The sequence below is a fragment of the Amblyraja radiata genome, unplaced genomic scaffold (assembly GCF_010909765.2).
Source record: "Amblyraja radiata isolate CabotCenter1 unplaced genomic scaffold, sAmbRad1.1.pri S89, whole genome shotgun sequence".
NCBI lineage: Eukaryota > Metazoa > Chordata > Chondrichthyes > Rajiformes > Rajidae > Amblyraja > Amblyraja radiata.
In genome coordinates, this window is record NW_022630172.1 from 899445 (window position 1) to 921832 (window position 22388).

The window sequence follows — 22388 nt, forward strand, 5'->3', positions numbered from 1 at the left end:
GAGGTTGGGGCAAAGGGCTGGGACTCTATTCCTTGGAGCACAGGAGGATGAGGGGTGAGCTTATAGAGGTGTACAAAATCACCAGAGGAATAGATCGGGTAGACGCACAGAGTCTCTTGCCCTGAGTTGGGGAATTGAGGACCTGAGGACATGTGTTCAAGGTGAGTGAGGCGGGGGTGGAAAAAATTGAATAGGAATCTGAGGGGCAACTTTTCCACACATGGTGTGGAACTTTTCCACACATGGTGGGTGTATGGAACAAGCTGCCGGAGGAGGTAGTTGAGGCTGGGACTATCGCAACACTTGGACAGGTACATGGCTAGGACAGGTTTGGAGGGATATGGGCCGCTGGCAGGTGGTTCTTGTATAGATGGGGCATGTTGGTCGGGGTGTGACTAGTGTAGATGGGGCATGTTGGTCGGGGTGTGACTAGTGTAGATGGGCATGTTGGTCAGGGTGGGACTAGTGCAGATGGGGCATGTTGGTCGGTGTGGGACTAGTGTAGATGGGGCATGTTGGTCAGGGTGGGACTAGTGTAGATGGGGCATGTTGGTCGGTGTGGGACTAGTGTAGATGGGGCATGTTGGTCGGGTGGGATTAGTGTAGCTGGGGCATGTTGGTCGGGGTGGGACTAGTGTAGGTGCGGCATTTTGGCCAGTATGGGCAGGTTGGGTTGAAGGGCTTGTCTCTTTCTCTCTCATTCTGTCTGACCGTCTCTCTCTCGCTCTCTCTCTCCCCCCACACTGAAGTCACACCAGCTTCTAATTTTTAGCCGGTTTCCTTTACTGTGTGTCTCTCTCCGTCTCTCTCTCTCTTTCTATCTCTCCCTCTCTATATCAATATATCACCCTCTCTCTGTCTGTCTTTCTCTCTTCATGTGTGTCTCTCTCTCTGTCTCTCTCTCTGTCTGTTTCTCTCTCTCTCTCTCTCTCTCACTTTGTCTCTCTCTCACTCTCTCTGTTTCTCTCTCTATGTGTCTCTCTCCCTCTCCCTAACGCTCTCTCTGTCTCTCTCCCCCTCTCCCCCTCTCTCCCTCCCCCTCACTGTCTCTCTCGGTCTCGCTCTCTCTCTCCCTCTCTGGGACAGAGGATTTGGGTGAACATAGACCCATTCCTGCCAACCGTGGGCCTAACTGCAGATAGGTACATAACGTACACAACACATAGGACAGGAAGAGAAATGATCTGCAAATAGAACTGCCATTGGACATTTATAAGGACTTGTTCTTTGTAAGAACCGCAATGGAATGGAATAAACGAGACAACAATATCGTCTAAATGTTTAAGAAGGAACTGCAGATGCTGGAAAATCGAAGATAGACACAAAATGCTGGAGTAACTCAGCAGGTGAGGCAGCATCTATGGAGCGAAGGAATAGGTGACAATTCGAGTCGAGACCCTTCTTCAGACTCAAGAACCATTTCCTTCACTCCATAGATGCTGCATCACACACTGAGTTTCTCCAGCATTTTTGTCTAACAACAAGTCAAATCACCTTCACTGGACAATAGACAACAGGTGCAGGAGGAGGCCATTCTGCCCTACGAGCCAGCACCGCCATTCAATGTGATCATGGCTGATCATCCCCAATCAGTACCCCGTTCCTGCCTTCTCCCCATATCCCCCGACTCCGCTATCTTTAAGTGCCCTATCAAGCTCTCCCTCGAAAAAACATCCAGAGAACCGGCCTCAACCGCCTTCTGAGGCAGAAAATCCCACAGACTCACAACTCTCTGGGTGGAAAAGTTTCTCCTCATCTCAGTCCTAAATGCCCACAGATTCACAACTCTCTGGGTGGATAAGTTTCTCATCTCCGTTCTAAATGGCCGACGCCTTATTCTTAAACTGTGGCCCCTGGTTCCGGACTCCCCCAACATCGGGAACACGTTTCCTGCCTCTAGCGTGTCCAAACCCTTAACAATCTTATATGTTTCAATACGATGCCCTCTCATCCTTCTAAACTCCAGAGTGTACAAGCCCAGCCGCACCATTCTCTCAACATATGACAGTCCCGCCATCCCGGGAATGAACCTGGTGAACCTACGCTGGGCTCCCTCAATAGTAAGAATGTCCTTCCTCAAATTAGGAGACCAAAACTGTACACAATACTCCAGGTGTGGTCTCACCAGGGATGGAGGGAGAGGGAGAGAGAGAGAGGGGCAGATGGGTGAGACAGAGAGAGGGAGAGAGAGAGGGAGGGAGAGAGAGAGAGGGAAAGGGGGAGAGAGAGAGTGGGAGGGAGCTAGGGGGAGAAAGGGAGAGAGAGAGAAAGGGGGTGAGAGAGAAAGGGGGTGAGAGAGAGGGGAGAAAGAAGGGGAGGGATAGGGAGAGGGGGAGAGAAAGAGAGAGGGAGAGAGGGAAAGGGAGGGAGAGAAAGAAAGGGAGGGAGAGAGAGGGGGGGAGATGGAGAGAGGGGGGGAGATGGAGAGAAGGGGAACCACCTGCCAGTGCCTGTGCATGTTCCCCCTGTTGCATTAAAGGGAATGCATGCATCACTGGCTGCATTGCTGCCTCTCCCGTTGCATCGCAGAGCTTTTATCCTCACCTGATCTTCACAGCTGCATTCCCGCACCACTTCCGGTTGGGTGGCGAACCTCTCGTCGTAAAAGGCGCCTCCGGCAGGAAGGGGGTCGATTTAGAGCGGCGCACCGGCGCTGGGAAAGTGGGACGGCGTGTCTCAGGCGTCCGGGTGGAGGGCGAAACGCCAAATGTTGGTTCCGGGTGGTGCTTTGGTGCATTGAGGGTGGGATGGAGAAGAAAAGGGAGGGGCAGAAGGAGGGAGGGCGAAAGAGAGAGAGAGAGAGAGAGGGAATGAGTGTGAGAGAAAGTTTGGGAGAGTTTTGAAAAGTTTTCAGAAACTTTTGAGAACGTTTTTACGAAGTTTTGGAGAAATTGAAAGAGAGGGAGAGAGAGTGTGAGAGAAAGAAAGGGATGAGGGAGGGAGAGAGAAGTATTCACCTCCCTCCCTCTCTGACATCACGGTGCCCAACGGTAGAGTTGCCGCCTCACGGAGCCAGAGACCAGGGTTCCATCATTTGGCAACCTAAAAAACTGCCTAGGTTGTCCGTACACAAAAATGCTGGAGAAACTCAGCGGGTGCAGCAGCATCTATGGAGCGAAGGAAATAAGCGACGTTACGGGCCGAAACCCTTCTCCAGCATTTTTGTGTACCTTCGATCTTCCAGCATCTGCAGTTCCTTCTTGAACATTTTGCCTCGGTTGTCCGGCTGGCAACAGGGAAAAAATGGTAAGCGAGAGCCCTGCGGAGGAGCGGGGGATTGAACTTACGTAGACGTGATTGTACAGAACTGCAGCTTCACCTTCTCCCCATTAACATCGACCGTCTGAATCTTGAAATCCACTCCGATTGAGAGAGTGAGAGACAGAGAGAGAGAGAGAGAGAGAGAGAGATAGAGAGAGAGACAGAGAGAGGGAGAGACGGAGACGGGGAGACAGAGAGAGGGAGTCGGAGAGATGGAGAGAGAGAGAGACAAAGAGCGAGAGAAAGACAGAGAGAGGAGAAACAGAGAGGGGGAGGGGGAGAGAGACAGAGAGACGGAAGGAGAGGTAGGGAGGGAGAGGGAGAGAAGGGAGAAAGAGGTGGAGGGGAGAGAGAGGCAGAGGGGAGAGAGAGGCAGAGGGGAGAGATAGGTGGAGGGGAGAGAGAGGTGGGGAAAGAGATGTTCAAACACTTCGGGAAACAGACCCTCCTGTCCTCGCCCCTCCCCCTCCATTTCGTTCTCCCTCTCACTGCTCCTCACTGCTCCTCCCTCTCCCTCCCTCCCCTTCCTCCTTCCTTCTCTCTCGCTCTCCCTCCTCCCCCTCCCTCATTCTCTCTCTCCCCCCCTCCCTCCTTCTCTCCCTCCCCTCTCTCTCTCCTTAGAATGTGTTTTCAGCAAACCAAAAGTAACAAACTGCTCTAGAGTGAAAACCTGTTGGGTGAAATCACAAGATCATCTGGGATGATTATGGGGAGAAGGCAGGCACGGGTTATTGATTGGGGATGATCAGCCATGATCACAATGAATGGCGGTGCTGGCTCGTAGGGCCGAATGGCCTACTCCTGCACACATTTTCTATGTTTCTATGACAGGAGCAAAATTAGGCCATTTGGCCCATCTAGTCCACTCTGTCATTCAATGACGGCTGATCTACCTCTCCCTGCTAACCTCTTTCTCCTGCCTTCTCCTCATAATCCCTCACACCCGCACTAATCAACAATCTATCTATCCCTGCCTTAAATAAATCCACTGACTTGTGGCCTCCACCCCGTCTGTGGCAATGAATCCCACAGATTCACCACCCTCTGGCTAAATAAATTCCTCCCCATCTCCTTCCTTCAAGATTCTCCTCCATGTCTACAAAGCCCTCAATGGGCTTGCCCCCACCTACATAAAAAGTCTTCTCACCCACCACTCCACCTCCAGGCCCCTCAGATCGGCCGACTTGGGGTTGCTGAATATCCCACGGTCTAGGCATAAGCTCAGGGGCGACCGCGCCTTTGCGGTTGCAGCCCCTAGACTGTGGAACAGCATCCCCTTTCCCATCAGAACTGCCCCCTCCATCGACTCATTTAAGTCAAGACTAAAGACTTATCTATACTCCCAAGCCTTTCCTGACGTCCTCTGAGTGAGGGCTGCATGTATATATGTATGTAGTTTGTTTTGTTGTGCTAGTCTTATAACAAATGTAAAGCACTTTGGCCAACGAGAGTTGTTTTTTAAATGTGCTATATAAATAAATGTGACTTGACTTGAAGGAACGTCCTTGAATTGGGAGGTTGTGCCCTCTGGTCCTAGACTCTCCCACTAGTGGAAACATCCTCTCCACATCCACTCTATCCGGGCAAAGCGCCCACTGTTCGGTTACGTTTCAATGCCCCCCCCCCTTGTTTACCCACTTACTTGGCCTCCACCGCCTTGGCTTGGTTACTCCAGCACTTTGTGTCCCTCTCCCTCTCACTCACCGTCCAGTGCGGATCGGCTCCATCTTGGCCGCGACAGATGCGTCATTTCCGGGCTAGGGCCGCCCCGCAGACTGCGGGGCAAAGGGCGTCCGGGGCGTCCCATAGCGATGTCATAGATGCTCTCGGCAGCTTGTGATTGGTGGACTGTTAGTGGCCCCGCCCCCTCCCCCCCTCTCTCGCTCCCTCTCTCTCACCGTTCGGTGCGGATCGGCTCCATCTTAGGCCGCGGCGACGTCATTTCCGGGCTAGGGCCGCCCCGCTCGAAGCTTCTCGAGGGAGAGAGAGGGGGCATGAGCCCGGAAATGACGCATCTGTCGCGGCCAAGATGGAGCCGATCCGCACTGAACGGTGAGAGAGGGGAGAGATGCAGATGGAGAGAGAGAGGGAGAGATGGGGAGAGGGGGAGAGGGAGAGGGGGAGAGAGAGAGATATAGGAGCGGTGGAGAGAGAGAGAGAGAGTGGGGAGGAGTCGGACCCCGGTTGATTGAGGAGCGGGTTGAACGCCGCTCACGGAGTTTGGCTGTGGATTTAGTGCAGCTGCAGGGAGGGACCGCGCCGGTCCGGAGGTTGGGGGAGAGAGAGAGGAGACACTGAGTAGTAATAGTAGGGAGATATTGTATCGGGGTATCGGCCGGCGGCCTGTATAGGTCCGGTAAACGGTGCTCTGCCAATATTCCCTGCTGTTACACAATGACAGGAGAGAGTGGGTCTAGTGGTATGGAGGCCAGTGGAGGAGAGGATAATGAAGGAAATGTTGAGAAGGAGTGGGAAACCGTGGGGACACGGGGTAGCCCCAGGAAGAGCAGCCGTAAAAGAAGGAAAAGCAATATTGGTGGATCGGAGAGTGAAGACAAGGAACCAGAAAAGGAAATGTCGTTAAATGTAGTGGTGAGGTTTGAAGGAGAAGGAGGAGTAAAGAAGATAGAACCAATGAAGCTGACAAAAATAATCAGAGCCCAGGTTGGGGAAGTAAAGTATGCAAGAGTGCTGGAAGATGGAAACATGCTAATAGGGTGCAACAGTGAGGCTCAAGTTGAAAAGGCAATGAAAATGAACAAGATTGACAAAATCAAAATAATCAAAGCAGTGAGAGTGGGAGAACGGAGGAGGGCAGGGTGTAAAGGGGTTATCTATGGAATCCCTCTCAAAGTCAATATGAGTGAACTGGTTCAGGAACTCAGAAAGAAATGTGAATTAATTATGAATGCCAAAAGAATGACCAAAGGAGCAAAGAAAGAGGAAACTGAGTCAGTCCTGCTTGAATTCAAGACAGAATCCCTTCCAAAAGTGGTCCATTTTGGATGCATGCGATATAGTGTAAGAGAGTACATACCCAAACCAATGAGGTGCTTCAAATGTCAGAAATGTGGGCATATAGCTAAAATGTGCAAGGGGGCGAGGAAATGCGCAAGGTGTAGTGGGGACCATGAATATGGTCAGTGTGGAGAGGGGGTCAGACCAAAGTGCTGTAATTGTGGAGGAGAGCATAGTGTGGCTTACAGGGGCTGTGAGGTGATGAAATGTGAAGCTGAAGTACAAAACATAAGAGTGAAGGAAAAGGTCTCCTATGCAGAGGCAGCAAAAAAGGCTGACCCTACAAAACAGATGAATGAAAGGAGGATCAGGAGGGAACAAGATATGGGCATAATGGAAACAATAAAAGAAAAAGAAAAGAGTATATGGAAAGAAAAGAAAAACCTGGTTATATTTATAGCAGGAGTAATAAATGCGACAGCAGAAGTAAAATCCAAAACAGAAAGGATCCAAATCATTGTAAAGGCTGCAGTCCACCACTTGGGCATGGCAGGATTGAAGTGGGAGGAAATACATGATGGTCTCAATATCCAGGCGAGCCAAGAGTCAACATGTGTGGGTTAATAATATTAATGTTAATCCTACAATGGAATGCAAGAAGCTTGTTAGCCAATGGGCAAGACTTTAAGCAATTCATAGACAGTAGGAAGGAAAAACCAGATGTCGTATGTATCCAGGAAACCTGGTTGAAACCAAGTTTAGATTTTGTTCTATATGATTATGTTGCAGTGAGATGTGATAGGGGAAATGGGGGAGGAGGGGGTTGTGCCACTTTCATTAAAAAAGGGATACCATACAAGGTATTAGGAATTGGGCAGGAACAGGAATATGTGGTAATAGAAGTGTGGTCTGAGAGGAGGAAAATAGTGGTAATAAATTACTATAATCCATGTAAGCGATTAGAGGTCAATAAGTTACAGGAAGTAGAAGGCCAGAGCAAATCTAATGTTATTTGGTGTGGGGACTTTAACGCACATAATACATTATGGGGCAGTGGAAAGTCAGATAATAATGGACAGGTAATTGAGGAATTATTAAATGATGGTAATCTAGTATGTCTAAATGATGGAAAGAAGACCAGGGTAGATGTTAGGACAGGGAAGGAGTCTGTGTTGGACCTTAGGTACACAAAATTGCTGGGGAAACTCAGCGGGTGCAGCAGCATCTATGGAGCGAAGGAAATAGGCGACGTTTCGGGCCGAAACCCTTCTTCAGACTGATGGGGGGTGGGAGAAAGAAGGAAAAGGGGAGGAGGGGGAGGAGCCCGAGGGCGGGCGGATGGGAGGGTGGGAGGAGACAGCTAGAGGGTTAAGGAAGGGGAGGAGACAGCAAGGGCTAGCAAAATTGGGAGAATTCAATGTTAATGCCATACGGACGCAAGGTCCCCAGACGGAATATGAGGTGCTGTTCCTCCAATTTCCGCTGTTGCTCACTCTGGCAATGGAGGAGACCCAGGACAGAGAGGTCGGATTGGGAATGGGAGGGGGAGTTGAAGTGCTGAGCCACCGGGAGTTCAGGTAGGTTATTGCGGACTGAGCGGAGGTGTTCGGCGAAACGATCGCCCAACCTACGCTTGGTCTCCCCGATGTAAATCAGCTGACATCTAGAGCAGCGGATGCAGTAGATGAGGTTGGAGGAGATACAGGTGAACCTTTGTCGCACCTGGAACGACTGCTTGGGTCCTTGAATGGAGTCGAGGGGGGAGGTGAAGGGACAGGTGTTGCATTTCTTGCGGTTGCAACGGAAAGTGCCCGGGGAGGGGGTGGTGCGGGAGGGAAGGGAAGAATTGACGAGGGAGTTGCGGAGGGAGCGGTCTTTGCGGAAGGCAGACATGGGGGGAGATGGGAAGATGTGGCGAGTGGTGGGGTCACGTTGGAGGTGGCGGAAATGGCGGAGGATTATGTGTTGTATTTGGCGGCTAGTGGGTGAAAGGTGAGGACCAGAGGGACTCTGCCCTTGTTGCGAGTGCGGGGATGGGGAGAGAGAGCAGTGTTATGGGGTATGGATGAGACCCTGGTGTGAGCCTCATCTATGGTGGCGGAGGGGAATCCCCGTTCCCTGAAGAACGAGGACATTTCCGATGCCCTGGTGTGGAATGTCTCATCCTGGGAACAGATGCGGCGTAGGCGGAGGAATTGGGAGTAGGGGATGGAGTCTTTACAGGGGGCAGGGTGGGAAGACGTGTAGTCCAGATAGCCATGTGAGTCAGTGGGTTTGTAATGTATGTCGGTCAGGAGTCTGTCCCCTGCGATGGAGATGGTGAGGTCAAGGAATGGTAGGGAAGTGTCGGAAATCGTCCAGGTGTATTGGAGTGCCGGATGGAAGTTGGTGGTGAAGTGGATGAAGTCAGTCAGTTGTGTGTAGGTGCAGGAGGTGGCCCCAAAGCAGTCGTCAATGTAACGGAGGTAGAGGTCGGGGATGGGGCCCTGGTACGTCTCGAACACGGATTGTTCAACGTACCCGACAACGTACCCGACAAAGTGTTGGACCTTACACTTGTGTTGGACCTTACACTTGTTTCTAATAGGATTGCTGCTAAATGTAACTGGGAAGTATATGAAAAGGGTACCATAGGAAGTGATCATCATCCTGTGCTATGCAAAATAAATATTACTTTAAATATGAGTAAAGAAAACAGAAGTGGACGATGGGTGTTTGGAAAGGCTAATTGGGAGAAATTTAAGGAGGAAAGTGATAGATATGTAAAACCGATACAAGAAGAGACAAATATAGAAAACTTTGAGAATAAATTGTCAGAGGGTATCAAAAGAGCAGCATTAGTTTCCATACCTAAAAGTAAAGGAAGATCAAAAAGGAAAGCTGTGCCATGGTGGGACAATAAATGTAAAGAGGCAGTGGTGAATAGAAACAGAGCATTCAGATTATTAAAAAGAACTCATAACTACCAACACATGATTAATTACAAACAGGCTCAGGCAATTGTAAGGAGGACTATAAGACAAACAAAAATAGCATATTGGAGGAAGTATTGTGATTCAATTGGAAACACAACACAGGTAGGGGAGATATGGGGGATGATTAAAAAAATGGAAGGTGATAAAAGGGAGTGGAGTTATCCTATCCTAACAAATGGAGATCAAACTGTAGTCTCAAATAAAGACAAAGCAGAACTAATGGTTAACACTTTTAGTAGGGTTCACAGCTCCCACAACTTATCAGATGAAGGAAGAAGAGGTAGGGAAAGAACAAGAGAGGAAAATGTTGAGGCCTTACAAAGGAAAGGTATCACAGAGGACAAGTACAATATTCCATTAAATTTGGGGGAGCTAAAGAGAGCTCTGGCCAAGTGTAAGAACTCAGCCCCAGGGAAGGATGATATTTGCTACATAATGATAAAGCATCTAAGTGAGGAGGGACTCCAAAAGATACTTGCACTATATAACAAGGTGTGGGAAGAAGGGTGAATACCTGAGAGGTGGATGGAAGCAATCATTGTGCCTATTAGGAAACCAGGGAAAGATGCAAGTAATCCAGTAAATTATAGACCTATAGCTTTAACAGCACACATGCGTAAACTGATGGAAAGAATGGTAAATGAAAGATTAATGCATCTAATGGAAGAAAACGGTATAGTGGCTAATTATCAGAGTGGCTTTAGAAAAGGGAGAGGTACTAATGATCCAGTTCTGTGCTTGGAAGATGATATAAGGAAAGCACAAGTTAAAAAAGAATCTGTAGTTACTGTATTTTTTGATGTAGAGAAGGCTTATGATATGTTGTGGAGAGAAGGTCTTCTAATAAAGCTGCATTTAATGGGAGTAGGAGGAAATATTTTTAACTGGATAATGGATTTTCTTAACGGTAGAAGTATCCAAGTTAAAATAGGGTCAGACATCTCTAGTAAATGTGTAGTCGAGAATGGAACTCCCCAAGGAAGTGCGATAAGCCCGATCCTATTCTCAATCATGATCAATGATATATTTGCAAACATTCAACCAGAGATGGGGCGATCGCTCTTTGCAGATGATGGCAGCCTATGGAGAAGGGGGAGGAATATAGATTTTATCGTGGGTAAAATGCAGCAAGGGATAGCCCAGGTGGAAGAGTGGGGAGTGAAATGGGGTTTTAAACTCTCTATAGAGAAGACAAAGACAATGGTTTTCACAAGGAAGGAAATTAAAGAGGATGTTGTAGCGTGTGTCTTGGAATAAAGCACGGAGTCGTGTTTAGAGAGAGACACTTTTTATTCTGATCCTCCCGGTTGTAGGGAAGACCAAACGAGAGAAAGATGGCACCCAAACCCCAGCCTTTAAAGCCTCCGGCTAAGGGCCGCCTCCGGACTGAACCACTCCTGTGCCGAGGGGTTCGACACTAAGGTGGCACGACCCTCGGGAGCCGCCACAGGACCCCCCCCCAGAACCAGAGGCACGAAACGCACCGGCGGGCGAACGACCCGGCCGGCCCGTGTGCGGAAGTTAGCCGCTCGTGGGGCTTGCGGAGGCATAGGTGGAGGGACAGGACGAGGGACCGGCGGGAGGACAGGTGGAGTGACAGGCGGAGGGAGCCGTGAAGGGGGGCGCCCTCGGGGCCGAGGTTGGGCAACCAGCACCGGCTGGTCAATGTCCAGGTGTGCCGGCTTCAACCGGTCGATCGACACTGCCTCCGGCCGGCCCCCCATGTCCAGGACAAAAGTCGACTGCCCGTGTTCCAGCACTCGGAACGGACCCTCGTACGGCCTCTGGAGTGGAGTCCGGTGGGCATCACGGCGCAGGAAGACGTACGGGCAGTCCCTGAGGGCTGATGGCACGTGTGGGCGAAATGTCCCATGGCGGGACGTCGGGACGGGTGCGAGCCTGCCAACTTGCTCGCGAAGGCGCTGTAGGGTGGATGAGGGCGTTCCCTGCTGCCCCGGCGCCGACGGCACGAACTCCCCGGGCACCGTGAGTGGCGACCCGTAAACGAGCTCCGCCGATGATGAGCCCAAGTCCTCTTTGGGAGCAGTCCGGATGCCCAGCATGACCCACGGCAACTCGTCCATCCAGTCCGGGCCGGAGAGTCGTGCCTTCAGTGCTGCCTTCAGCTGCCGGTGGAATCTCTCCACCAGACCGTTAGCTTGCGGGTGGTAAGCCGTGGTGTGGTGTAGCCGCACCCCCAGCAAGTGAGCCATGGCTGACCACAGCTCGGAGGTGAACTGTGGCCCCCGGTCTGAGGAGATGTGCGCCGGCACCCCGAAGCGAGCAATCCAGTGCGCGGACAACGCACGAGCACACGTAGCCGTTGAGGTATCGGTCAACGGAATGGCCTCCGGCCACCGCGTGAAGCGGTCCACCATTGTAAGCAGGTGGGTGATGCCCCGGGACGGCGGGAGAGGCCCTACAATGTCTATGTGGATATGGTCGAACCGCCGGTGAGGTAGACCAAACTCCTGGAGTGGCGCACGGACATGGCGCTGGATTTTTGCCGTCTGGCACGGAATGCAGGTGCGAGCCCAATGGCCAACCTGCTTGCGCAGACCGTGCCACATGAAACGAGCAGCCACTAGTGCCGTTGTCGCCCGGATTGATGGGTGAGCCAGTCCGTGGATCACCTCGAACACCCTCCGGCGCCAGGTGGCAGGGACGATGGGGCGCGGCTGACCGGACGACACATCGCACAGGATTGTTTCTCCCCCAGGACCGAGAGGGACATCCTCAAGGCGGAGGCCGGAGATGGTAGTCCGGTAGGCGGGCACCTCATCGTCCGTGAGCTGTGCCGCCGCCAGAGCAGAATAGTCCATTCCGGGCGCCACCTCGAACACGGCGTTGATAGCGGGCCGGGACAATGCGTCGGCCACCCGGTTGTCTTTCCCCTTGATGTAGCAGATAGATGTAGTGTACTCCGATATATAGGCCAATTGCCGCTGCTGACGTGCGGACCAGGGATCGGAAACTTTCTGCAGGGCGAAAGTGAGCGGCTTATGGTCGGTGTAGGCGGTGAACGGGCGGCCCTCCAGGAAGTAACGAAAATGGCGCACAGCCAGGTACAGAGCCAGGAGCTCACGATCGAACGCGCTGTACTTGGTCTGCGCACGGTTGAGGTGCCGACTGAAGAAGACCAGGGGCCGCCAACCTCCGCCCGTCAGCTGCTCCAGCACAGCACCAACCGCCGACTCCGAGGCGTCCACTGTGAGAGCAGTCTGGGCATCTCCCCGCGGGTGTACCAGCAGTACGGCCCGAGCTAGGGCCTCCTTCGCGCCGTCGAAAGCTGCCTCCGCCTCGTGGGTCCACTCAACGCTTTTGTGCTGCCCACCCGCCAGAAGTTGATACAGGGGCCGCATGATGTGGGCCGCGGATGGCACGAAACGATGATAAAACGCCACCATGCCGACAAATTCCTGCAGGCCACGCACCGTGCGTGGGCGGGGAAACCGGCGGATGGCGTCGACCCTGTCAGGCAGGGGAACCGCGCCTTGCGCAGTCACGCGGTGGCCGAGGAAGTCAATTTCATTCACCCCAAAACGGCACTTGTCCAGGTTGATGGCCAAACCATGCTCGCTGAGCCGCTGACAGAGCTGTCGAAGGTGAGCACAGTGTTCCTGTTGCGAGCGGCTGGCCACCAGGATGTCGTCCAGGTACACGAACACGAAATCGAGGCCGCGACAAACCCCGTCCATGAGGCGCTGAAAGGCCTGTGCTGCGTTTTTGAGGCCGAACGGCATCCGAGTAAACTCGAAAAGCCCGAATGGCGTGATGATCGCCGTCTTCGGCACGTCAGCCGGGTGAACTGGGATCTGATTATAACCCCGTACCAAATCCACTTTGGAAAAAATCGTGGCCCCAGCCAAATGGGCCGTGAAGTCCTGGATGTGGGGTACGGGGTATCGATCCGCTGTTGTTGTCGCGTTCAACCGTCGGTAATCCCCACATGGCCGCCAGCCCCCGCTTGACTTGGGGACCATGTGGAGTGGGGACGCCCAAGGGCTGCTTGAAGGGCGGACGATCCCCAAGGCCTCCATCGTGCGGAATTCCCGCCGTGCCAGACGCAGTTTATCTGGTGGCAGTCGCCGTGCTCGTGCATGGAGTGGTGGGCCGGTAGTCGGGATATAATGCAACACTCCGTGGCTGGGGGTTGCTGATTGAAACTGCGGAGTGAGAATGTCCGGGAACGCAGCCAAGATACGTGCAAATCGGGAGTCCACGGACGCCAGTGGCCGTCCCACCGGTTGATCCACACGCAACGTGATCGGCTCCATCGTAGTGGCGTTGATCAAAAGCTGACGTCCGACGTCCACCATGAGGGAATGCGCCCGGAGGAAATCGGCCCCGAGCAATGGTTGGGAGACGTCGGCAATGGTGAAGCTCCATGAGAAATGGCAGGAGCCGAGCACGATGGGAACCATCCGCAGTCCATATGTGCGGATGGGGCTGCCGTTCGCCGCGGTGAGGACGGGCCCCCGCTTACCGGAACGAATGTCGGCCAGCGAAGGGGGCAGGACGCTGAGCTCCGCTCCTGTATCCACGAGGAAGCGGGTCCCGGAGCGCCGATCCCAGGCAAAAAGGCGATGAATTTGGCCGGCAGCTGCGGGGACTATTGGCAGCCGGCCCAGGCGTTTCCCGGGAATGTGCATGGCTGGCGGCATTGTTGTGCTGCAGCACCCCAGCGTTGATGGTAGTAGCACCAACGTCTCCTGTTGGAGTCACTTGGAGCTTGCCTGCTCCTGCTGGTGGTGCCTGCAGCTTGCTGGCGCTGGGCTGCAGGTGCAGTACCCCTCACTGCCGCTGGGGGCGATCGTACGGGCCGTCGGGCTGGAGCTGTCACTCCTTCCACATCTCCCCCGCCCCACCGGGGGAATTCGGGAGCTGCTGGGGTGACATCATCGGCGTACCTGCTGACGGCGAGCGCGTTGACGTCATCAGGGCGCGTCGACCTCAGCGCGACCCCGTCTCTGCTGACGCCCAGCGCGCTGACGTCATCAGGGCGCGCCATCCACAGGGCGTCGGCGCGCCTTCCGAGGGCCCGAAGGTCGGCAAACGAGACGTCGGTGAGCTGCAGACGAATGTAGGCCGGCAGCAGATGCAGGTATGTATACTCAAACATCAGGCACGGCGTGTGCCCGTCTAGTAGAGCCACCATCTCCTTTAGGAGGGATGATGGCCGCCGTTCGCCTAGGCCACCCATATGCAGGAGCTTACCTGCCCGCTCCATCCTACTCAGTCCGTAAATCTGGAGCAGGAGCTCTTTCAGGCCGAGGTATTTATCATTGTCCGGGGGGTCTGCGAGGAAGTCCGTGACCTCTTCAGCCGCATCCTGGTCGAGGGCTCCCACCAGGTAGTAGAAACGGGTGGCATCGACCGTGATGCCCCGCAGGTTGAACTGGGCCTCCGCCTGCTGGAACCAGATGAGCGGCCGGGTGGTCCAGAACTTGGGCAGTTTAACGGAGACCGCGTCCAGAGACAGGGCCAGGCCGGCCTGTGAGGAGGTAGGGCTTTCTCTGTTCTCCATCATGACGCCAATGGAGCGTCGGGGTCACCAATGTAGCGTGTGTCTTGGAATAAAGCACGGAGTCGTGTTTAGAGAGAGACACTTTTTATTCTGATCCTCCCGGTTGTAGGGAAGACCAAACGAGAGAAAGATGGCACCCAAACCCCAGCCTTTAAAGCCTCGGGCTAAGGGCTGCCTCCGGACTGAACCACTCCTGTGCCGAGGGGTTCAACACTAAGGTGGCACGACCCTTGGGAGCCGCCACAATGTCCAGTTAAAACTATACGGCAACAATTTGGAAAGAGTAAAAGATTTCCGTTTCCTGGGAGTCCATTTTGACTCCAGATTAACATGGAGGGTCCACATTACAAAAATAATTGGAAAATGCAAAAAAAGCCATCAATGTAATGAGATGCTTAGCAGGTTTAGAGTGGGGAGCAGATATATTATCTCTTAAACATATCTATGTATCACTGATCAGATCCAGACTAGAGTATGGCAGTATAGCTTATGGATCAGCATCTAAGTCAGTGTTGTCCGAGTTGGACAAAGTCCAAGCGGAAGCTCTAAGAATCTGTATAGGAGGTGTGCGGACGTCACCTGTATGTGCACTACAGGTGGAAACTGGGGAGATGCCGTTGAGACTGCGCCGCAGACAACTAATGGCTAATTACTGGCTAAGCCTTAAGGGTCATGGAGAGAACCACCCAACAAAACAGGTAGTACAGAAGTGCTGGGAGAGAGGGGTGGCTCAGTCTGGAAGCTTCGGCTGGGTTGGAGGAGGTGTGGCAAGGGACATGGAAGTAGAGGACAAAGAGTTCTGCCCTGCAGTATTGTGGCCATCTGTCCCAATATGGTTACTGAACATCCCAAAAGTTGATCTGGAGATATGGGAGGCAAAAAGGAGGGGAAAAAATTCGGACTTAAAAACAGAATACCATAACCATATATATAATAGATACAGGGAACACCTCTTAATCTTCACAGATGGATCAAAGGACCCAGTAGCTGAAACAACAGGGGCAGCTGTGGTAGTGCAAGGGATGAATGTTGAGATTTGCAAAAGAACAAATAATTATTTGGCAGTGTATACAGTGGAACTGTACGCTATTTTGTGGCAGTTCGGTGGATAGAACAGGTGCAACCATGCAAAGTATTAATATGTAGCGACTCATTGTCTGCAATCCAGAGTATTGGGTCTGGTGCATCCCATAGGCGGCCTGACCTAGTGTATGAAATTCTACTACTATTAAGCCAAGTAACAAGGAAGGGCAGTGACGTGACTTTGTTGTGGGTCCCAGCACACATTGGTGTGCTAGGAAATGAAAAAGTGGATAAATTAGCAAAAGAGGCCGTTAAAAAAGAGAACATAGAGGTAAACTTACAATTATCCAAATCTGAAGGAAAACACATTGTGTGGAAGAAAATAATGTGCAGGGAGCCTGGTGGGGGTTCACATTCTTTGGGGGTGGGGAGGAGGGGGAGGGAGCAAAGGGCGGTAAGGGGCAGGAGGCGGCAGGGGTAAGGGGCAGGGAGCCACAGGGAGGAGGTCACATTGTTTGGGGGTGGGGAGGGTGTTGCAGTTTAGGAAGTCAAACCAGGGCAGGGTCTTCACTGAATGGCGGGTCGCTGGGGCAATAGACAAAGGACAATAGGTGCAGGTATAGGCCATTCGGCCCTTTGAGCCAGCACCGCCATTCAATGTGATCATGGTTGATCATCCCCAATCAGTTCCCCGTTCCTGCCTTCTCCCCATATCCCTTGACTCCACGATCTTTAAGAGCCCTATCTAGCTCTCTCTTGAAAGTATCCACAGAACCGGCCTCTGAGGCAGAGAGGTCCACAAACTCACAACTCTGTGTGAAAAAGTGTTTCCATGTCTCTGTTCTAAATGGCTTACCCCTTATTCTTAAACTGTGTGGCCCCCGGTTCTGGACTCCCCCAACATCGGGAACATGTTTCCTGCCTCTAGCATGTCCAAACCCTTAACAATCTTATATGGTTCAATAAGATCCCATCTCATCCTTCTAAACTCCAGAGTGTACAAGCCCAGCCGCTCCATTCTCTCAGCATATGACAGTCCCCCACATCCCTGGAATTAACCTGGTGAACCTACGCTGCTCTCCCTCAATTGCAAGAATGTCCTACTTCAAATTAGGGGACCAAAACTGCACACAATACTCCAGGTGTGGTCTCATTAGGAATCTGAACTCTGAGCCTTGCGGAATGTGTAGAGCCGAGGGATCTAGGAGTGCGGGTACGAGTTGGGCCGAAGGGCCCTGTTTCCAACACTGTATCACTCCATGACTCTATGACAAAGTGCTGGAGTAACTCAGCGGATCAGGCAGCATCTGTGGAGAGAAGGTGGCGTTTTGGGTCGACACCCTTCTTTGGTTTAGTTTAATTTAGAGATGCAGCGCGGAAACAACAGGTCTTTCGGCCCATGGGGTCTGCGCCGACCAGCGATCACCCCGTACACTAGCACTATCCTACGCACATTGGGGACAATTTAGCTATTTTGTGGAGGCCAATTAATTTACAACTGTACCGCTGCGCCAGTGTGCAGCGCGGAATTATATAATGATTTCCTCCGCCATAAACGCACCCAATATGTGCTAGGAATGTCCTGTTTGCCAGCTTGTTGACCCTCAGTGTTCCCCTCCTGCAGGGTTTAGGAGCCGTTGCTGTGGACGGAGAGACAGGAACGTGAGCGGCCATTGAGGGTGTGCGGGCCGAGCATCGAGGGCTGATCTTCGATGGAGGACAACATGACGGGGCACAACAAGGAGAAGCGTTATGAGTGCGACGTGTGTGGCAAGGCCTGGCAGTACCCGAGCAAGCTGGAGGCCCACCGGCGGGTGCACATGATAGAACGCCCCTTCAACTGCATAGAGTGCGGCAAGAGCTTCAAGAGGGCGGATGTGCTGAAGGCCCACCGGCGGGTGCACACGGGCGAGAAGTCCTATGGCTGCTCTACATGCGGCGAGAGCTTTACCCAGTTGTCGAGGCTGCGGGAGCACCAGCGGGTGCACAGCAGTGAGCGGCCCTTCACCTGCTCCGACTGCGGCAAAGGCTTCAAGTCGTCCAAGGATCTGAATCGGCATAGCCGCGTGCACACCGGGGAACGCCCCTACACATGCAGCGACTGCGGCAAGGGCTTCACCCAGTCTAGTCACCTGCTGGTGCACCAGCACACCCACACCAGCGAGCGCCCCTACACATGTGCCCAGTCGGCAAGGACTTCACCCAATCCGGCAACCTGGTGCTGCATCAGCGCACCCATACCGGCGAGCACCTCTTCACCTGCGCGCAGTGCGGGAAAGGCTTCACCCATTCCAGCAACTTGCTGAGGCACCAGCGCACCCACACCGGGGAGCGCCCCTTCACCTGCGCCCAGTGCGGCAAGGGCTTCACCCACTCCAGCAACTTGCTGAGGCACCAGCACACCCACACCGGGGAGCGCCCCTTCACTTGCGTCCAGTGCGGCAAGGGCTTCACCCGCTCAGACCGCCTGCTGTATCACCAGCGCACCCACACCGGCGAGCGTCCCTTTACCTGTGCCCAGTGCGGCAAGAGCTTCACCCAGTCCAGGAACATGCAGCAGCACCAGCGCACCCACACCGGCGAGCGCCCCTACACCTGCGCCCAGTGCGGCAAGGGCTTCACCCGCTCCACCTATCTGCTGTCCCACCAGCGGGTGCACGCCGGCGACCGTCCCGTCCCGAGCCCGGTGTGTGGAGAGCGCTTTGCCATGGCCTCCCACGCCCTCCCTCACCAGCACGTGCACACCAGTGGCCAGCCCTACGACTGCCCGTACTGTGGTGAGAAGTTTGACAGCTCGCGGGGGTTGCGGCAGCACCGGCGGACTCACGTCGGCGAGCAGCTGCTCTCACTGTGACAAGAGAGCACGGGGCTGCGGGAGCACCAGCGGATACACACAGGAGAGAGACCCTTTGTGTGCGCTGAGTGTGGCGAGGGTTTCACCCGCCTTGACCACCTGCTGGACCACTGACGAGTCCACACCGGCCAGCGCCCTTTCATCTATCCTCTCTGCAACAAGACCTTTGCCCGCTCCTCCAGCCTGCTGGCACACCGCCACATGGATAGATAGGCGCTGTTTAAGTAGACACAAAAGGCGGGAAGAAATGGATAATGTTTCAGGGTCGAGACCCCATCTTCAGTGTCGACCCGATTGTCACCCATTCCTTGTCCCCAGAGATGCTGCCTGTTCTGCTGAGTTACTCCTGTACTCTGTGAATGTCACCGATCTATGTTCTCCACAGATGCTGCCTGACCTGCTGAGTTTCTCCAGCACTATGTGTTAGTTATAAAGTGATACAGTGTGGAAACAGGCCCTTCGGCCCAACTTGCCCACATTGACCAACATGTCCCAGCTACACTAGTCCCACCTGCCTGTGTTTGGTCCATATCCCTCCAAACTTGTCCTATCTATGTAACTGTCTAACTGTTTCTTGGGATAGTCACAGCCTCAACTGCCTCCTCTGACAGTTTGTTCCATACTCCCACCACCCTCTGTTTGAAAAGGTTACCCCTCAGTTTCCTTTTAAATCTTTTCCCCTTCACCTTGAACCCATGTCCTCTGGTCCTCGATTCCCCCAGTCTGGGTAAGTGATTCTGTGCATCTAACTAAATTGTGCTCTATGCAAGATTCCAGAATCTGCAGTTTCTTGTCTCTCCCTCACCTGTATCCACCTATCACTTCTGAAGAAGGGACTCAGCCTGAAACTTCTCCCATTCCATTTCTCTAGAGATGCTGCCTGTCCCGCTGTTACTCCAGCATTCTGTATCCACCTATCACTTGCCAGGGTTTGTCCAGCCCCAACTCGCTTTTCCAACTTCCTCCCCCCACCCTCTCCACTCAGTCTGAAGAAGGGTCCTGACTCAAAACGTCGTCTGTCCATTCCCTCTAAAGCGGTGGAGGGACTCAGTTGGTCAGGCGGCATCTGTAGAGGGAAGGCAATCAAACGCGACCACTCCCACCTCTCCCTTTCTCCACCCCCCACAACAAGCAGTCTGAAGAAGGGTCTTGACCTAGAATGTTGCCTGTCCATGCTCTCCAGAGGTACAAGTTACTTCAGGAGATTGTGTCTCTTTTTGTAAACCAGCATCTCCTGTTCCTGTATCTAGACTAGGCGTAAATTTCACCCTTCACTTGTGCTCAGTCCGTCAAGGCCTGCTGGATCTCCCGGTTGCCAACCATTTTATCTCCCCTTCCCACTCCCACACTGATCTTTCTGTCCTGGGCCTCCTCCATTGCCAGAGTGAGGTGACACACAAACTGGAGGGACAGCACCTCACAGCTTACAGACCAGGCATGAACACAGAATTCTCCAATTTGAGGAGACTCTCCCCTCATCCAAATGAAATCCTGGAGCCTGCCCGAACCCAGCTCTTTTTTCCTGCTTCCCCCCGCCCGTCCCCCCCCCCCCGGCTCCATGAGTCCATAGAAATGTTCAGACCCGACACGTTGCCTGGCCATTCCCCTCCAAAGTGCCGGTAGAACTCAGCAGGACAGCCATCCGTGGTGGGAGACGGATGGGGAAGTGTTCCTAATACAAGCCCTCCTTAACCCTGTCGAGGAGCAGACAAGCAACAGTACCAGCATCTTCTCATTCATAATGTACCCAAGTGAATATGCAAAAGTGAGCCAAGCTGCACACAGCCGACTGCTCACAGTACCAGCTGGCTGCCACTGGCCCAAACACTTAAAAGCATTTTAAAGTGTGTTTTTTTTTAAATAAAGTCTTAACGTATTTGTGCCTTGCCTAACAAATAAAGCAAGTTTTTCCTGGCCTGATCTGTGTTCTTCAGAATTGATGTTGTGTTCTTCAGAATTCATGTTGTGTTATCAATAATGAAAGAAAATGCCAGCCTTCTCAGGAAATGATGATGATGGCGGGACTGACATATGTTGAAAGAATTGGTTGACTGGGTTTGTATTCACTGGAATTCAGAAGGATGTGGGAATCTTATAGAATCGTATAAAATTAGTGAGAGATTGGACAGGGTAGATGCAGGAAACATGTTCCCCATGTTGGGGGAGTACAGCACTGTTATCCATTTCTTTAGAAAAGATTTAACATTTTTAAATAGCCTAAGTGTCCAAATAACATTCACACAAGAATTCACAATATAGCATCATTTTTAAATCTCATTGTCGTAGATTTATGGGCCAAATAGAAGGAATTTAGTGTTTGTTTCCTGTAAATGAATGGCCATCATTTTGGTGACTGGCTATTTTACCCCCACTTGCCTTTATCTAAGCAGGTTCATTGCACGACACTGAACAGCCAGACTTGCCTTCTCCCTGGTCAGCTCCTGTACAAGCTGCTCTGGGAATCCACGAGGGATGGAGACAGACAGACAGACACTCCACAAACTCCTCATCCACTTGACCTTGTTCTCCTGTCCCACCCTGCGCCTTCCGCCCTGCTCTTAACGTCACCGCTCGCGGAGGGCAGCGACGTCATTTCCGATCTCCCCCCCCCCCCCCCGGGCCCCACAGCTGTATTACACTCGCTCCCGGGCCCAACAACTGTAATACACTCGCTCCCGGGCCCCGCTACTGTATTACACTCGCTCCCGGGCCCCGCAACTGTATTACACACGCTCCCGGGACCCGCAACTGTAATACACTCGCTCCCGGGCCCCACAACTCTAATACACTCGCTCCCGGGCCCCACAACGGTATTACACTCGCTCCCGGGCCCCACAACTGTATTACACTCGCTCCCGGGCCACGCAACTGTATTACACTCGCTCCCGGGCCCCGCAACTGTATTACACACGCTCCCGGGACCCGCAACTGTATTACACTCGCTCCCGGGCCCCACAACTGTATTACACTCGCTCCCGGGCCCCGCAACTGTATTACACACGCTCCCGGGACCCGCAACTGTAATACACTCGCTCCCGGGCCCCACAACTGTAATACACTCGCTCCCGGGCCCCACAACTGTATTACACTCGCTCCCGGGCCCCACAACTGTATTACACTCGCTCCCGGGCCCCACAACTGTAATACACTCGCTCCCGGGCCACACAACTGTATTACACTCGCTCCCGGGCCCCGCAACTGTATTACACACGCTCCCGGGACCCGCAACTGTATTACACTCGCTCCCGGGCCCCGCAACTGTATTACACTCGCTCCCGGGCCCCGCAACTGTATTACACACGCTCCCGGGCCCCGCAACTGTATTACACTCGCTCCCGGGCCCCGCAACTGTATTACACTCGCTCCCGGGCCCCACAACTGTAATACACTCGCTCCCGGGCCACGCAACTGTATTACACTCGCTCCCGGGCCCCGCAACTGTATTACACACGCTCCCGGTCCACGCAACTGTATTACACTCGCTCCCGGGCCCCACAACTGTATTACACTCGCTCCCGGGCCCCACAACTGTATTACACTCGCCCCCGGGCCCCGCAACTGTATTACACACGCTCCCAGGACCCACAACTGTATTATACTCGCTCCTGGGCCCCTCAACTGTATTACACTCGCTCCCGGGCCCCACAACTGTATTACACTCGCTCCCGGGCCCCACAACTGTATTACACTCGCTCCCGGGCCCCACAACTGTATTACACTCGCTCCCGGGCCCCATAACTGTATTACACTCGCTCCCGGGCCCCATGCCCCATAACTGTATTGCACTCGC

General features: G+C 53.2%; 1 protein-coding gene and 1 long non-coding RNA gene across 4 annotated transcripts in view; one reads left to right on the top strand and one right to left on the bottom strand.

The window, feature by feature from the left end:
- Positions 1-22388, bottom strand: part of LOC116969613 (zinc finger protein 850-like) — a 79936-nt gene that overhangs the window by 35581 nt on the left and 21967 nt on the right. The window contains exon 1 of one of the 3 annotated variants that reach the window (XR_004410853.1): positions 4966-4998. The exons of the other annotated variants lie outside the window; for them this stretch is intronic. The gene's annotated coding sequence lies outside the window, so the exon portion shown is untranslated. Of the gene's footprint in view, positions 1-4965; positions 4999-22388 lie in introns of those variants that run through there. 3 annotated transcript variants of the gene reach the window in all.
- Positions 100-20804, top strand: LOC116969617. Its single transcript, XR_004410858.1, has 3 exons — positions 100-165; positions 6413-6417; positions 20791-20804. It is a non-coding gene; the product is annotated as an uncharacterized LOC116969617 (long non-coding RNA).